Raw genomic sequence first — 18631 nt, 5'->3', positions numbered from 1 at the left:
GTTGAAATATCGGCTATTGTATTAAGGAACACTGATTATTTTATGGGTTCACTTTATTTTTCGAAATACTGTACGAAATATTCGTTGATTTTGAGTGTTAATTGGCTTTTAAAGGAAGTCTCTTTGACTAAAAATCTAGTTAAGGCGGAAAGTGCCGTCCTTGACTAGCTTTTGGTGACTGAACAGCAATATAAGTTACACTGTTAGTAACTGATGGTGTATGGGATATGACATTACTGAGGGTGTATATCCCATACACCATCAGTAACTAACAGTGTAACGATTATATCTCACCGACTACCTTTAAAGTATATAATATATAATATAATATAATATGTAATATATAATGTATTACATCTAATATAATAGATACTATAATATTTCATATATAATATAATATTTAATATAATATAATATAATATATGATATAATAATAATATAATATATACTAATAATATATATCTAATCTATATCTCATAAATATATATCTCTTATACATATACATAGAATATTTTAAGATAAATCATAATCTCTCCTTCATAATATATACTATCCATCTATCCTACTCCCTAATATCTCCTCTCTCTCTATCTCCTCTCTCATATCCTCTCCAATCTCATCTCTCCTCCTCCTCTCTCCTATCTCCTCTCCTCTCCTCTCCTCTTCCTCTCTCCTCTCCTCTCTCCTCTCCTTCCTCTCCTCGCTCCTCTCTCCTCTCCTCTCTCCTCTCTCTCTCCTCTCCTCTCTCCTCTCTCTCCTCTCTTCTCTCCTCTCTCCTCTCCTCTCCCCTCTCCCTCTCCTCTCCCGTCTCTCCTCTCCTCTGTCCTCTCTCCTCTCCCGTCTCTCCTCTCCTCTCTCCTCTCTTCTCTCCTCTCTCCTCTATCTGTCCTCTCCTATATCTCTCTATATATAATATATACCTTCCGTATATAATATATGATCTATCCTCTCTCATATATCATAATTCATGTATAATATATAATATATGATATATCATGTATCATGTATAATATATCATATAGAATATATCATATATATATATTTATTTATATTATATATTATATATATTATATAATAAATATAATGTTATATGTTATATACATTATAGCAAATAGTATTCATTATATAGAATATATTATATATTAATAACAATACTTATCTAGCAGTTTATCTAACAGACGCCATTTTTTACGTTGAAAAAAGTACGGAAATTACTCGGGGTGTATGGAAAATGCACCATGGGCACGTGACCGCTCTAAGCCAATCTGATGAGGTCATTTTTGTAGGAGGTAAGATATATGAGAATACGCACATGCAATAAACACCTTTTTCACAGAGTGAGGCTCAAATATTTAAAGAGACCTTTTCACAGATTTTGGCATGTATTGAAGTTTGTCATTAAATGCTTTACTAGTATATTGATAAATGTAAATGTAAACATTGGATCTAAATAGCTTCAGTAAAAAAAACAATCAAGAATACCATTCTAAAAAAGAAACCCTCATATGGGTTCGAACCACTGACCCTTGGAGTGAAAGTCAACCGTTTAGACCACTCGGTCATCCGTACTCATACATTGAGCGATGTATTTTATACTTTATATAAGCACTCCTCGTAGTGTCACAACATGTAACGACAACAACAGAACTCTCCAAATTATACAATCGTATCGCATTGCAACGCTTTATAATTTTCAGGTTTTTAAATCGTCATAAGATGCATATAATGGATATTTCATAGCATGGCAAATGTTTAGTATACATGTTTCCTCACAATTATAATAACTACAACATACATTTACGTTCTGGAATAATTATTTTTATTTTTTTTTCAATTTACGAAAACGTGAAAAGGCCCCTTTAATAAATTAGAATATTATTGAGTGTTATGTCTTGACGCATGTTTTATTTAAAGTGTTCAAACCAATACTAATTGCACTTCATTGATTTGATATGTGAACGCAGAATGTCAAGGTCACTTTTAAATCACGATCTCTTTTTTAGAAAATCGACGAATCAGAATGGGTTTAATCGATACAAGCAAGTGTATGCTGACAGCTATTTAGTTTTCAAGGTAAATTACTTATATGTTCACCGTGAAATAAACACTACTGAAATAGTGTATTGTGAAAAGTTCGCATGAACATGAAAGTGTTATTACCTGAGCGCATAGGTGTGTCGTTTAAATTCACATGTCTACATGTATGTTAGAATATCTCTTTTTATTTTAAATACAAACATGACGGTCAACATAAAATATATGGGCAGATGTACAAAACACTACGAGACGTTAGTTTAAACCTATTTGTTTTAGCTCGATTGCATCAAAAGCCTGATGCTTATTGAAACGCTCTTGAGTCCATTTCCTTGGCCTAGAAACAGTACTTAAAGGGGAGATCTTAAGAACGCTCCCGCAGTGGGGATCGAACCCATGACCTCCCGGTCGCTAGGCGGACACCATATCCATTACACCATGACGAGACATTGACTATACTTCTAAGTATAAACTGTATAAAAAAATGTTTATTCAAAATGAATTTTATAACATATATGTTATACGCCGTATACAATATAAAACATGAAACAAATGACGCTGGTTTGTATATTACCTCATGATTTCCGTTGTCAAGCTGATTTTAATATGTTAAGCCAAATATCGATATTTTTTGTAAATTTTTTATATACGTACAAGTATTTAAGTCGTCTGTGCAACTTCTAAAATCGCAAATCATGCTTGGCATTTCAATTTTATTGATGTTGGTGTTGGGTTTGGTCATATCTTTGTTTTTGTTTGTTGCTGGTTTGTTGTTTTTAAAGAAATAAACATAACTGATTGAATCAATTCACAATTTAATTTCAAGATCAAATATATAGATTTGAAATGCAACATACAAACGATTCAAACATAATAACATTTCGAAGAAAATTCATTAAAATTACCTGTAGAAATCTTGTGCCTGTGAAACACAGTCGCTGTACTTGCCTGTTATTCTTGGCAAACGTGTACAAGCTCTTGTCGACTCTGAGAAGTCGTCGTGAGAAAGCACCATCTGAGGGAACGCTTAGTTTTATAATCTGGGATGACGCTTTCCTGTTAAGGTATTTTTCGGTTCAAACCTGTCTCCTTTAAACTAAAAATCAGTTAATGGCGAAAGTGTCGTTCCTGATTAGCCAGTGAGGACTACACAAGTTTAGCTGGGGCGACAATTGACGCACATACCTTAAGCCCCATTTTCTCGGTGCGATGCAGATATCTATAGCGTTTTATCCCATTTTCGACATTGACGCGACATTGACGGTATAACACGTTGTGGAATATACTTGCCTGTCTTCAACACTGTGGGATATACCTGTCACGTGCACGGACTACTTTATACTTTATCACTGAATGATTTTTCATAATAAAGTCGAGAAAACTTAAGCTTCAAAATTATACGACGTTCAACCTTTAAATCTAGTAATATGACATAATTTTTCGCCATCCGTATAATGAATCAGCTAATTTAAGGCGTCATAAAATGACACTTTTTGCGTCATTTTCCAAAAAAAAATGACGATTTATTAAAAACTCGACTTATTTTACATGTACATGTACTGCATATCAACAAACGGTATTTGAATTGTCAATTATTCACATTTTCCTTATTTCGTGTAATGTGCATTGTTTGTAATCAATGCATATACTTTAGACATTTAAGAATGTACAACAAGCCATACAAATATCGCACAATTCATAAAAATCTGCAATATTTGCTATCCGCTTTAATTCACGTTAATCATAGAGCTGTGTAAAGTATACGATGGTAAAAATAGCACCACACTGGAATTCGGAACGTCCCATTTTGTACACGGGTATATCCACTGATTTATCTGTTGTGTAATGGAATGTTTTCCATTCTTTGCGTATTTATATATTAAATTATTTTCTTGTACACAATAAGGGCATTTATCATAGACAAATAACATTGTGCAAGTTTAAACATAATTAAGTTTGTATGCAGAAATCTGCAAATGCATCCGAGTTTACCAATAGCTATTATTTGATAAAATGCTCCGGTTCATTTTAACAGCAGTAATGTACATAGAGTACATGACGTAGCGTGCGACGAATCAAAAAGTTTATCGCGTTCATAAATTCATTTGAAAATAGTGATAGGTTGGCATGAGGGTCTTTATGCTAAAATAATTATTAAAGACCCTAGACGCAAAATCGCCAATTATTGAGTTAAATGGATTATTAGATGGATTTTAAAGGATTATTAAAGGTAAGATACTAGTTCGAACGTGTTTTGGTTTTTGTTTGTACTTTTGTCGTTCTCTGTTCTCGGGGAAATGTAGCTAAAGAAACTTCAGCGTACAGTTTATATAGTATTGACAGACCTGTACGCTGAAGCGAACCGTATCGAAAGTCAACCAGAGTCGTAACATATTTATGTCACGCTATAAATCAAAGAAAGCTCATTTTCTCGGATACATTTTTACATATATTAGTGAATGAATATAAATTACTGCATCTGGGAATATTTTAAGGTTCAAATATTTCAAATGCATCTTACAATAGATGAAAATAACTCTCGTCAGTCTGAAAATCACAATTTTGACGCCATTGTCGCTTTGTCACGTGACGAGTTTTCATTTAGATACTTTCGGATCGACCTTGACATTTTTTGCTGAAATTGTAAACATTACTTTCGTTTTCTGAAATCTATTATTTGTGATTAACAACTTACGTATGGTGGATTATAAGACTGATTTCAGTGTGAATCAGGTAGTTTTAAAAAATATTTACTTTGAGTTTGTATTAATACTGCAATTTGTTTACAAAACAAGCAAGAATAATCTAAAATACCGGGAAATGTCATTCTGAATGTGAAAACACTTGAGCACATGGTATGTTACTAAAAATAGAAAGAACGTCATATGACCGTGAAATCTCGGGAGATTTGCATTTCAAGAAAGTCTGTCACATCGCTGTTTTTCTCGATATGCAAGAGCAGAATAGATGAATTTTAAATGTTTAAGATAGTATTTTGTGAAAGAATATATCAGTTAAATGTGAAAAATGTTAATCTTTCCGATCAAGTGGTTGATTTGGGCCAATAACTGCATATAAAAGCTGTTTTGGAACGGTCTTTGTTAACTGTCAACTTTTCAGGAATTTCTGGTTGACTTTCCTAATGGGGTTGGTCCATAACTATAAAGTCGCGCCAGTCAAAATTCATAACAAGCGACATTTAAAGTTATGGTAGCCAGAACTAGGGGAAATGATTTTAACATGGGGGCCATTAATGCATTGGATCACACACGGCATACCCATAACATTATATAAAAAACACGTTCTGCCATTCCTTAAATTCGTCGGAAAGTCGGAAAACGTATTGCCCTGCATATTAAGTCAAATAAAGTGTCAGTCGCTGCAATTGTCTGTTTACTCGTCGATAGTGTACGTGTAGAATCTATGTTGACATCGCCGCCATATTGGATTTTTGATCGTTTTCTTTCGAAAATAAAATGAATTATATTAAAGTAAAATCTTCTTTTTGCGGTCGTAATGTGTTACAATTCGCATGCTGCGTAAAATTGAATCGAGGCATATGGTGATATTTTTACTAGTTTTACAGTTTGTGTGTGATTTTTTAAGACTATTTTGCGTACCAGAACAAATACATTTATATCACTACGCATGGTTACATTCGTTAGATTTTAAGCGATTTTTAAGAATTAATTAAAATAATTGTTAGGCTAAGGTTATTAGATCTAGTAATGTTAAATGTCACGTTGAAAAAAAAATCAAATGGGATAAATAGATCACTAGGATTAGCGTTGAATACAGAGACGTTTTTGTTGCTCGGCTCGAACACCGAAAGCGCTCGCCAAGGCTCGCGCTCCCGGCGTTCTAAGCCTCGCAACATAAACATCTCTGTATTCAACGCTAACCTAGTATTCTCTATATACTAAATAGCTAGACGTCTTATGTAATATTTCAGGTGTCGGTAGATAAACGTGTGTTACATCTAATGTCTACTTCGTTTCTGTATTGTTTTGGGTATGTATAAGAGATCATATCAAACGAAAGCGGCAAAATTCCTTACTCGTCACCAAAGTCATTGTACAAGTTAGAAAAGCTAATTCTATGTATGGCGTTTAAAACTGAATGTACACATTACAATACCATAAAACCAAACACTTAGAACCCTGGTACCTTAATTGGGTTTCAATGCAATTACCCCTGAAGACAAGATACACTTAACTTTATTGATTCAAGTATGCCTAATAACGCATCTAGCCGGGATGTTGAACAAACAAAACACCATTTAGATGACAACAATCGACACTAACTGATTGTCCGCACAGGCTAATCAGGGACGACACTTTCCGATTTTATGGTATTTTTAGTTTCAAGGAAGTCCCCCCTTACCGAAAATCAATTTTAGGCGGAAAGTGTCGTCCCTGATTAGCTTGTGCGGACTGAACAGGCTAATCTGGGATGACACTTTACGCACATGCATGAAGCCCTTTTTTCTCAGAACAAGGCTCAAACTATGAACGACTTAAAGTGCCTGGCTGTGGGGAAATGGGGCTTAATGCATATGCATTAAGTTACATTATATAGTATCCTGACAGTTCAGGTCTATATACACGTTATTGTTAAGGCAGCTACATCATATAGTATCCTGACAGTTCAGGTCGATATACACGTTATGGTTAAGGCAGTTACATTATATAGTATCCTGACAGTTCAGGTCCATATACACGTAATGGTTAAGGCAGTTACATTACATGGGCACAACAACTCGCAGTATATGTTGCTGTAAAGCTAACAATGTTTAGAAATACAGGTTTAATGTAAGTTTCTTTTACATTCGCTGGACGGTATTCTGCACAAAACATTATACAGTTTTACGACTTATTCATTTATTCGTCGTCTTGCGTAGACACAATTTTAATAAAGTCATGTTAAGTGTTAATATAAAATTTTGTAAAACACAACAATATGTTCTCGGAAATTCTGAAACAAAATACAGCGCAAAACAGTGATTTAAAAAAGTTTGAAAGGCTGTTAAGATTAATTTATAGTGTGTATATACCATGCGTATTACACTATAATACCTCATTCGTTTAAAAATATTTACTTTGTTTTCACACCAAACGAACACGTTTTACAATTGTAGACAGAGATTGGTGTCAAAGCACTAAATGATACTTGTTATTTTCACTTTATTTTGTGTAATAGAAATAGGATTGGTTGAAATTAACAAGATGCGTACAAATCAATTACTGTACAAAGTACAAACGTAAGGTGTTGGGTAATATATCTTAGTATTTTTCATATTCTAACGACGATTAACATTGCATACGTATCTAGATCATAAGAACTATTAACAATGTCACGCCATTCTTGTTTAAAAGTTTCAATAATTCTACACATACAAACGCACAAGTAATCGTTATATTGAGATTTGATTTTCAAATAAACAAGAACACCCACTTTTACTCAACAAATCTAAGAAATGTAAAATCCAATGTTTTCATCTGTTTTCGTAGTCATGTAATGCTTGGTTTTTATATAATTTGTAAAATAATGAGTTTAATATTAATACTGTGAAGCTGATATTTAACAAACAGCACATATCTATTTCACTAACTAAATAACGGGTGTTAATTGTGTGTATGCTCCGAAAAGGTGTTGAATTAATCCCTCACTCATTACTTTAATTTCAGGAACATGTGGTAAATTTCCAATATGTCTTGTGTGCTCGTCATAAGTGTTGAAATCATGATTATTGTTTTTATGCCCCCGAATTAAATGATCGGGGGCATATTGTTGTTTGCCTGTCTGTATATCATTATCTCATTCCGTTATTCTGTCATTCTGTCCCGAAACTTTTACCTTGGTTAAAGTTTTGCGATAACTTTTCATATATTGAACATAGCAACTTGGTATTTGGCATGCATGTGTATCTCATGGAGCTGCTCATTTTGAGCGGTGAAAGGTAAAGGTAATCCTTCAAGGTTAAAGGTAAAAAAAATCAAAGCGGCGCGTTTGGGGACATTGTGTTTCACACATCTCTTGTTACTATTTATTCTATTTAGCCAATATCAACCAACAGCACATATCTCATGGATGGCATAATTTGTATAATACTATCATCTTTTTTTAGCTCTGAATGCTGAGCAGCAATCCATGTGTTTTATGATACTATTGTAAATAAGACCCAAAGTTGTAATATAGTGGAGAACAATGACATGGCATGGTCCACACCTATATTTGGTTTGCCGTCACTTCGCTCAGATTAGAGTTGCATTTTACCTGGTCTGTTCTTGGTAAATGGTGTTTTTGATCCTATGCAGGTCTGAGTGCCATATTTGGTATACGATTTGCTCGATTTAATCTGCTGGAACTTTCAGCAATGCTCAGTTAGATCAAACTAACTATCTTTGTGTGGATTGTTGGATTGTCTCAAGTCATCGTTGTTTTCGCAAAAAAAGTAATAGTCTTAGCAATATGTGTGAATATTTAGTGGCTGTGTTTTATACATGTATTATGTTGTATGTTGTGCAAGTTGTTTCAAACAGTAAACAGCTCTATGTGTTTGTTTGTCTGGCTCTTTGGGCGCTTGTGTCGGGGCTGCTTAGTGGATGACATAATTTGTGCAACGCTAACATCTCTTATAGCTCAGAGTGCTGAGCGCCAATACATGTGTTTTATGATACTATTGTAATGTTCTGTAATGTGTAATGTTGTGTTGATGAAATGTAAATAAACTACTAAATCTATCTATTTTATGAACTACTTCACGTGCTGAAATTGTTTGCACTATTCGAGTGTGCTCTACAAAAGTGTTGAAATAATCGTCATAACTGTTGTATTTGAATGATCCCTCATTCATGAACACCTTTAAACGCTCTGAACCAGATCGATCTATGTTGTCTAGTTCAAGACATTTCTACAAAACCAAGTTACACGAGGGCGTGACTAATGAATGATTAAACATTGCTGCTTGGAATGACAATTTCATATCAAGGCGGGATTTAAATTGTTTTATCGGTCAGGGATACAATAATGTTGGCCATTGGCGGAGTAAATAAGTGTTATCAGTCAGGGGAATCATGACTCTTCACAACGTTTGGTCAGAGTGTCCACTGTAATTATGCACCATTGGCATTACAAACGGTTATGTATTGCATCGTAAACAGAAAAGTACTGTTATACTCTTTTATACTATTACCAGATAAAAATCGATAGTATAACTCCGATCGTATAAACATGAGCTTTATACCAAAGCTATTTTTAGATCAGATTCGGGGGTTTTCCAAAAATTGGAGAATCTGTTTTTGTCCACTACGGAAAAACAAAATCGTCAAAAAATGCGATATTTGACATAATTAATTAAATTAAGGGAGAAAATAATAGGATACACATACTATTATGTGAGTTTTGGATAGAGATCAAGATTATCATGCTCGGCTCGAACCATGTTAGCGCTCGACAAGCCTCGCGCTACATCGGTTCTAAGCCTCGTATGATAAACTTGATCTTTATCCAAAACTCACATACTATTCTATATATCGACAACTATGTTACAATGTGCTATTCTCACAGCGCACAGTAATACGCTTAATGCTAATTTATAACCCCATATAAAAACAGTACTTTCAGATGGAAAGCGAGAACGCATGTAACTGTAGGAAACATAACACAATTATGATTAACAGACAATGTATACTTTCATTTTAAATATGTAACAATTGAACTGTTTTAAAGATTTGAGAACAATGTGTTATATGCGTAAAAAAAGATCATATCCACCACAAAATACAAGGCCTATTATTCTTAAAATTTTCAAATGAACATCTACAGAAAATAATGAATAATAAAATCCTCTTAATACATAATTTCATGCTTAATAAATATATGTTTTTTTTTAATTGAATGCAAACACGTGTGTATTGCATTGTTTGAATCAACGTTAAAAAAATAAATTGTTACTGACAATGACAGAAAAAAATACAAAAATAATAAGCCAACAAGCTAAAACAAATGACCTATTTTTTTATAAATTGTAATTTTAAGATATCACACTGTCATACATATTTAGTATAAACATTAATGTAATCGGCTGAACAACGTTATCTCGACGACGGAGAACATGCAAACGAAACTTCAAGATATAAATATTTTAGCCGTGCTCTGTGAAAATGGAGTTTAACACATGTGCGTATAGTGTCGTCCCAGATTAGCCTGTGTATTCCGTACAGGATAATCAGAGACAACATTTTCCGCTTTATGATATTTTCTGTTTAAAGAATGTCTTTATTAGCAAAAATCAAGTTTAGACGGAAATTGTCGTCCCTGATTCGCCTGTGCGGATTGCACAGGCTAATGCTGGATGACACTTTATGCTTGTGCATTAAACCATCTTTTCACAACGCACGTCTCATTTAAATGCTGTATTTGAGAATAACATTATAAATGCATACAAAAACGAATTGAATATACAAATCATAACCAATATAACGTGTTTCAAATACATTTATGAAGATCTAAACTATACACGTCAACACAGAATATCAGTAACATTAATCATGGCACGAATAACAAGGCATGCCTATCGAGGTTTAAGGTATATAGTGGTACCTAATATGGTAGTATATATAAATACGTCATTTATTTAACGTCTCATACAAGGAAATATATAGCAACATTAAATGCGATGTATACAAAATTTCAATTTCAGACGTGATTGTGGTTTTCGATATAAGACCTTATTGTGACATTTGATTGCATTACCTCCCCTGCACCACCCTCATAGTAATAAAAGGTGCCTAGAACGCGGGGTTGTATACTAATATATATATATATATATATATATATATATATAAATATATATAGTTTCAGATTGGGTAAAATGGTGGGTCAAACGTCCATTTTACCGCCGTATTGTTGGGTCTTTAGTCGATTGTCGGGTCCCAAAGTCGATTATCGGGCCCTTGGACCCGACAGTTGAAGACCCACTTAAAAAAAGGCTGCTTAACATCCTCATGACTATTTTTTAATTCAAATTTGCATATGTAATTTTACTCGAATTGTCGGGCCTATATCTCCCATTCGCAAACATTAGATTAAACTCCTCACGGCAGTTACTTCCCTTGGGCATCTTCTAGAATAAGGGAGGCCACTGAGCCCTTTTCGGAAAGTCGCATATCTCCCCTGAGTATTCTCCGGAATTGGAGGTTCTCAATCGCTGGCATTCGGTACCCCTCGCAGATTATCATAATACTTATCCGATGTTTGACGGAAAGGGCCGAGAATGTGCGATTGAATCGCTGGGTAGTATTGATTTCCAGTAACAATGGCGTCGAATGAGAAAGAAAACGATCGTTATCTGTCTGACATCGAAATTGACAAATTAAGTGTTGCACAATTGAAGGATTATTTACGATTTCATAATCATTATGTGTCAGGGAATAAGAATGAACTTGTCTTGAGGACAAAAGGCGTACAAAAGCTAGGATTAAATGATCGACAGCTGCACAGGAATGCGGAAGTAAATTATGAAAAAAGGAAAACAGAAAAACTTTTTACGCCACTCGGTGAAAAGCTGCCACATCCAGATGTATTAAAAACGTTGAGTAGTGACTTAATGGACTTTCCTACATTAATAGATAGTGACATCTACAATTATTTTGTGCTGAAAATGAACACACAAAAACAATTGAGATCAAAAAATTGTATTATGTTTACAAACATAAACACAGTATTTTGTACCATGACATAAGTGACAAATGGGAACATTGTTTTGTTAAATGCAAAGTATTACCATCTCTACCGAGTGCAAATGTGAAAGAAAACCCAGATCACAGTGTGTGGCTCTGTCTGTCAAAGGTCACTGGACAGGTTCATTCAGCGGAATGTAATTGCACAGCCGGGTGAGTGTACACAGTTTTTCATATAAGTTCTTGCAATATTGAAACGAGGTTATAAATAATTTATCAAGAGACATGCCTCTGTTACGATCCTAGTTGCAATAATCTAACTCCCAGCTATATTTACCCTCTGGGTTGTGAGGTGTACGAATGTACTCATAAACCCTCAGAGCATTCAAGAAGAACTAGTAGTTACGATCCCCGAATCGGCATTATACCAATCATTTTCATAGATCTATATACTGGTCACAAGCTATTCTCGGGATGGACCAGTTTCTGGGAAATTTTCATCAAAATTTAGATGCTCGAGCAAAAAAAAAAGTGCAGTTTGAAAGTATGTCTAATTATTATGTTTATATATTTTCAGGAGCGGAGAAGCATGTATCCATATTGGTGCATTTATGTATGCCCTTTCTGATCTCACTGCTAAAAAGAAGGACGGCACTCTAAGATCAACCTCAAAAAAATGCGTGTGGGACAGATTTAATAATCCCCGGAAAAGAAAGCTAACGCCTAAAAAGTCTAGCGAATTTACATTTCGGAAACATACCTTTGAGTCAAAATTAGAGCCAGTCGAAAATAACACCAGAAAAGAACTTCTTGCGATTTCTGTAAATGAGAACAGTTTCCGTTCAAAACTCGAAAATATGCAACCCAACAGCTGGATGGCTTTTGAACTTTGTAGAAGAGAAGGAAGAGGTGAAATTACCAAAGTTTATAGAAATTGGATATAACTTTAGTGATAGCGTAGATCTGAATAGTGAAACTGTGAAGGATAAAATGTCGAAAATGATGGATATGCTACAAATGGATGAACTTGAATGCCAAAGTATTGAAAAATTAACCAGAGGTCAGGGAAAGAACGTACTTTGGGAAGATGAAAGAAAATTACGTGTAACTGCATCCAATTTTGGTGAAGTAATTTTACTGAAACAAGAGACTGAAAGATTTAAAAGAAATTGAGTGCAATCTTTAAAGAATAGTAACAAATATGAATTTAAGATCACAATTGTGAATTTCTCGCAAGCTTACCCTTGCTCCTAGAATATGTTTTTATAATTTTGATGTCTCACTTTTCTCTAGAGATTAACCCTTTACCACTTAGATATGTATTTTCAAGCTTTTGTAGTTCCTTAAAAAGTTAAATGTAATAAAGTACCTTTATTACTAAATTTAAGTTTTAAAGGCTTCATTTCCAACCCTTAAATACTGATGAGCAGCAAACAGTATAAAACCTGAACAGACTGCGAGTTACTAGCATGCTGTTCTGGTTTTATGCTGTTTTCACTGTGCTTCCAAGTGGAATAGGGTTAAATAACAAAAGTTAACGCCAGATCAGAAAATAATTTAAGTAACAACAGTACAGGACATCATTGAGGTCCCTCCTTTTTTATGTTTCAATAGTCATTTAGCTCTACAAAGCATATAAATATTGTACATAAAAGTGTATGAATGTATAAATATTTATCAACTGTTCATATTATGAATTTTACAGTAGTACATGTAGAATGCTTTTCAACGATTTGTGTACGGTTCATTAATACCATCACAACGTGATTGTCAATTGTTATTCCGCTAAATTGATTTGCTCTTAAAATGATAAATCATAAAAAGAACTTTTGCTATGTTATTATCAATCACTTATTACCTTACCTGTGTTTGGAGAAAAACCGAAGGGTTTACGATAATAATCTGTTTCAAAATGATAAAATGATATGAAATTAATGAGTGGCAAGCATGAACCAAATTAAGAAAATCAACACAGAGGTATCAACAGCTGCATCTTATTAAAAATCTGTGCACAATGCTTTTTGTCCAAGTATAGATCATTTCAGAACCCCATTGAGTTAATAGACACCTTGGAAGCTTTGCTGGTATGACTTCTGCTTTACATCTGACAAGTACTCTGCAGGTGTTGCTACTTGTATCAGAAATCTTGGTTTTAAACAAGAGCTGTCACCATAGGATGACTTATGCCCCCTATATACGCTTGATAGAAGTTATGAGCATTTTCCCAAACCAAAATGCATATTTCGAAACCTAAACACGGACCCTAAGTTTAAGGTCAAGGTCACAGGGGTCAAAGTTTGTGTGCATATGGAAAGGCCTTGACCATATACACATGCATGCCAAATATGAAAATGCTATCTGAAGCGACATAGAAGTTATGAGCATTTTTCGAAACCTAAACGCAAAGTGTGACGGACAGACCGACAGACAGTCCGATCACTATAGCGACATAGAAGTTATGAGCATTTTTCGAAACCTAAATGCATATTCGAAACCTAAACGCGGACCCTTAGTTTAAGGTCAAGGTCACAGGGGTCAAAATTTGTGTGCGTATGGAAAAGCTTTGTCCATATACACATGCATGCCAAATATGAAATTGCTATCCAAAGCGACATAGCAGTTATGAGGATTTTTCGAAACCTAAACGCAAAGTGTGACGGACGGACAGACCGACAGACAGTCTGATCACTATATGCCCTCCTTCGGGGGCATAAAAATTCTTGACGGGTTTATTGCTCCCAATTATAAATTAACTGTTGATTAAGTCTTCAGTAGCAGTACTAAACCTTAAAGACAAACATTTACTTAGGTATACAAAAGAAATCTGTGTTTTCAACGCTCTGTGTCAATTAATGTATGTAAACTTGAATCCAGTACAATATTTATCAGAATTTCAGTCTTATAATTTGTTTGGTCTTACAAAACTGCTTTCAAGCAAGAAAACATGTATAAATATATTGGCACAAACACACAAACGCAGAAACACAATTTTCTTTTTTTGCCTGAAAATGTTTGTATGGAATATGAGACAAGAAAATAATAATCAGTAACAATTTTATTTTCACAAATGAAAGCTGACTGTAAAATGTGAAATTAAGTATTATTCACATAATTACATAGTATATTACTTATACATACATGCAATGGTCAAACACTTCTAGTTAAATTGTATACTGAATTTCTCACAAAGTTCACTTGTTCAGCTTCTTATCAAACTTAATTTGTACTAGTTTTAAGGAGCCACTTTTCCAGTTTATATTAGCATGACTATTTTCAGTTTATAAACACACTTTATTTTCCGGGGACAGGTTTTTCGTGCTAACCCTGCTTTCATTCCAACACTGACCTCATCAAATAAACACTCAAAAGTTCCAGCAGTTGGGATACCAGTGTAGAACAACACCTTATCGTCATCATCCCTTATTGCCTCAAAGGTGAAGCTAGGCCGATCCACTTGTATCCCAACTGTCGACGTTTCAGTAGAAGTCTGGGTTGATATACTTCTGGGAACTCTCGTATCGTCGGTTTGAGTAACCACAGAAATCAGCTCCGGTTGCGCTTGTTCACACTGATGACGGATTATGGCGGGTACTGGTGTAAACCTTCCATAGTCATGGAGCTGAAATAAATAAATACATTTTTACAAGCAAAGTAAATGCAGTTTGAAGTAAAGATTATAGGTCTTTCTGTATTTTACTAAGGCATCACCAAACTGATAACTTCTTCAGTTTTTTTCTTTAAAAATGGGAAGAGCATGAAAAACAACTATCTATTTATACTGCCAAGTGCCCTTTCGAGCATGGTAGGCAGACATGGACATTATCGAGTCGGTTTCCTGGGAAGAACCAGTACTTGGTGTCCATGGAGGAGATAATTAGAATGCTTCCCAAGTAAGGAGTGAACCCACTAACACCCGATCGCTAGGCGGATATCTCATCCACTACAACACCGCGACCTTGAACTACAAATATTTTTTTATGTCCCCCACTATAGAAGTGGGGGACATATTGTTTTTGCCCTGTCTGTTCGTTGGTCTGTTGGTTGGTTGGTTTGCGCCAACTTAAACATTTTGCAATAACTTTTGCTATATTGAATATAGCAACTTGATATTTGGCATGCATGAGTATCTCGTGGAGCTGCACATTTTGAGTGGTGAAAGGTCAGAGGTCAAATATATGTGGCCTAAATTGCTCATTTTATGAATACTTTTGCAATATTGAAGATAGCAACTCGATATTTGGCATGCATGTGTATCTCATGGAGCTGCACATTTTGAGTGGTGAAAGGTCAAAGTCAAGGTCATCCTTCAAGGTCAGAGGTAAAACATATTTGTCCCAAATCGCTTATTTTATTAATACTTTTGAAATATTGAAGATAGCAACTTGATATTTGGCATGCATGTGTATCTCATGGAGCTGCACAATTTGAGTGGTGAAAGGTCAAGGTCATCCTTCAAGGTCAGAGGTCAAATATATGTGGCCCAAATCGCTTATTTTATGAATACACTTGCAATATTAAAGATAGCAACTTGATATTTGGCATGCACGTGTATCTCATGGAGCTGCACATTTTGAGTGGTGAAAGGTCAAGGTCATCCTTAAAGGTCAAATATATGGGTCAAAATTGCTCATGTAATGTCACTTCTGCAATATTGAAGCTAGCAATTTTATATTTGAAATGCATGTGTATCTCATGGAGCTGCACATTTTGAGTGGTGAAGGGTCAAGGTCATCCTTCAAGGTCAAACATTATTTAGGGGGACATTGTGTTTCACAAACGCATCTTGTTTCAAATTATCTTTATTCAACAACATTTTGTATAACGATAAAACAACTCACTCTTAGAGATACGTCTAGTAGTGATGCACTGCTTTCAACCAACAAACCATCTGCCTCGTTCTCGAAACTCAAGTCTGGTGAACGGTTATCTGACATTTCCTCAGTTTCTGGTGTGGAATTCGTCTCATCTGCTTCAGGGCCATTTTCCAGAGTCTGTAAGGTAAACAAATAAAATTAAATCAGCACATCAAAGACCTAGAAATACACATACTTTTTCAAACTAACATGAAAGAATGATGTTCAGATACGTAATATTTATGCTTCTGTATCATGTTGTAAACACCGTCAGATTCTATACCGATAGAGTAACTGACCCATGTTCATTCTTGAAACCTCGTATAGCCTAGTGGCAACATATCCGCTTCAAAATATCAGATACCATTGGTTCGATCCTCGGCTGTGAGCTACATAAAATAAATCATGAACTGTGCCATGGGTATGTCTGCCATTATCCCATGCTTGATTGTACCACAAGGAATCACTGATTTGAATAGTAAGCTCGATTTAATAATCCATCGGAATCGTTTTAAGGTGATAATCTGATTACACGCAGTGCGCAATCTGATTATGTGATGACTTAAATTAGTATAAGTATTAATATGATTTAATAAGAATAGTATATGTGCCTTTTATATACGCGTTCAATGCCATAATACCGGTAAAATCATAAGTTGATTTAGATATCAGTACATTAAATAAATGTCTATATATTATAATCATACAATACGCAATTTTACAATGCCGAAGTAATGTTATTTACTGAAATAAGATCTATTTTCGCATGACACTGGCTGTATAGCAAGTAGTCTTATATAAATAAGAGCAACATTACTTCAAGCACGTACACTTAACAAAAAGAGTTCTCCGTTTAAAAATGATGGTATTAAGGTGTTACTAAATATAAAATACCCAACAGCGGGCGAGCGTTTAATGCACTTTGCGCTTGATGAATAATGTTATACAATTATTATGGGCAAATTTATAATTTCAAAACATTATTAGTTGTTGATGTTATTCGCGTTCAATAAATACATCAGTTCTTCTTATCAACCTGATGCCTGTTGCCTGCTACAGTTTCTTATCATAATTGTATAAACTACAATACACCATCAGCGGCCGAGAGCAGAATACCGGCCGCTAAATAAATTGTGACTTGCATCAAATCTCAGGTCAAATTTCGATTGTTTTACAATAAAATACTAATATTTTATAATGTCAAGCACGTGCACTTAATAAAATACGATATTTCTTTATTTAATGTAGAATTTTGCAAAAGTAAAGCGCTTTATATATAGCAATGTTTTATTATTTCTTTCTAGTTAAGTAAATAAACAAAACATAATTATGTATATAACATTTAATATTTGTACATAATTTATAAAAATAAATACAATGAAACGTGATGTTTGTGAAGTGCGCGTGACATTGAACTTCGAGTTAAGCGAAAGATGCGAATTAAATTACACATAATTAAAAACTGATACTATTCTGTCAGCATGATTTATACTCCATCGCGCCAATAAATTCATCAAATTGTGTATACAAGCAAAACGATGGAAATTATGACAGAAACCCAGCTTTTCAAATAAAATGACCCTTAACATAACGCTAGCAGACCCGAATGAATATACTTTATTTGAGTCGTGTTCTGAGAAAACTGTGCATAATGCATGTGCTTAAAGTGTCGTCCCAGATTAGCCTGTACAATCCGCACGAATTATCAGGGACGGCACTTTCCGCTTTTATGACATTTTTCGTTTAAATGAAGTGTCTTTTTAGCAAAAATCCAATTTAGGGTCGACACTTTACGCACATGCATTATGCCCATTATTCCCAGAACGCGACTCATTTAATCAAATCAGGTAAATAACAAATACAATAATAAAACAGGGGAAGTCTACACTGTGTATTAGCAACCTGCTGTGGTGAATATATCTTATCAGCTAAATACACAGGCACCTGGCTACTGTACTGGAAAAATTGGATTTACTGCCAAAATAATTGATTTCATGTATGGCTAAATTGTTGTGTACATGTAAAATTAAAAACGAGGATGTATCCACATCACCGTTGCAC

The 18631-nt window shown here is 34.5% G+C and overlaps 2 long non-coding RNA genes across 2 annotated transcripts; both read left to right on the top strand.

Annotated features, from left to right (window-relative positions):
- Nucleotides 1-11765: 11765 nt before the first annotated feature.
- LOC127850903 (uncharacterized) lies at nucleotides 11766-13543 on the top strand. Its single transcript, XR_008035551.1, has 2 exons — nucleotides 11766-11930; nucleotides 12295-13543. It is a non-coding gene; the product is annotated as an uncharacterized LOC127850903 (long non-coding RNA).
- A 2406-nt stretch (nucleotides 13544-15949) lies between these two features.
- Nucleotides 15950-17153, top strand: LOC127850906 (uncharacterized). The gene is made up of 2 exons (XR_008035555.1): nucleotides 15950-16174; nucleotides 16302-17153. It is a non-coding gene; the product is annotated as an uncharacterized LOC127850906 (long non-coding RNA).
- The last annotated feature ends 1478 nt before the right edge of the window (nucleotides 17154-18631 follow it).

The sequence above is a fragment of the Dreissena polymorpha genome, chromosome 11 (assembly GCF_020536995.1).
Source record: "Dreissena polymorpha isolate Duluth1 chromosome 11, UMN_Dpol_1.0, whole genome shotgun sequence".
NCBI classification, from domain to species: domain Eukaryota; kingdom Metazoa; phylum Mollusca; class Bivalvia; order Myida; family Dreissenidae; genus Dreissena; species Dreissena polymorpha.
This window is presented reverse-complemented; position numbering and strand designations above follow the sequence as displayed.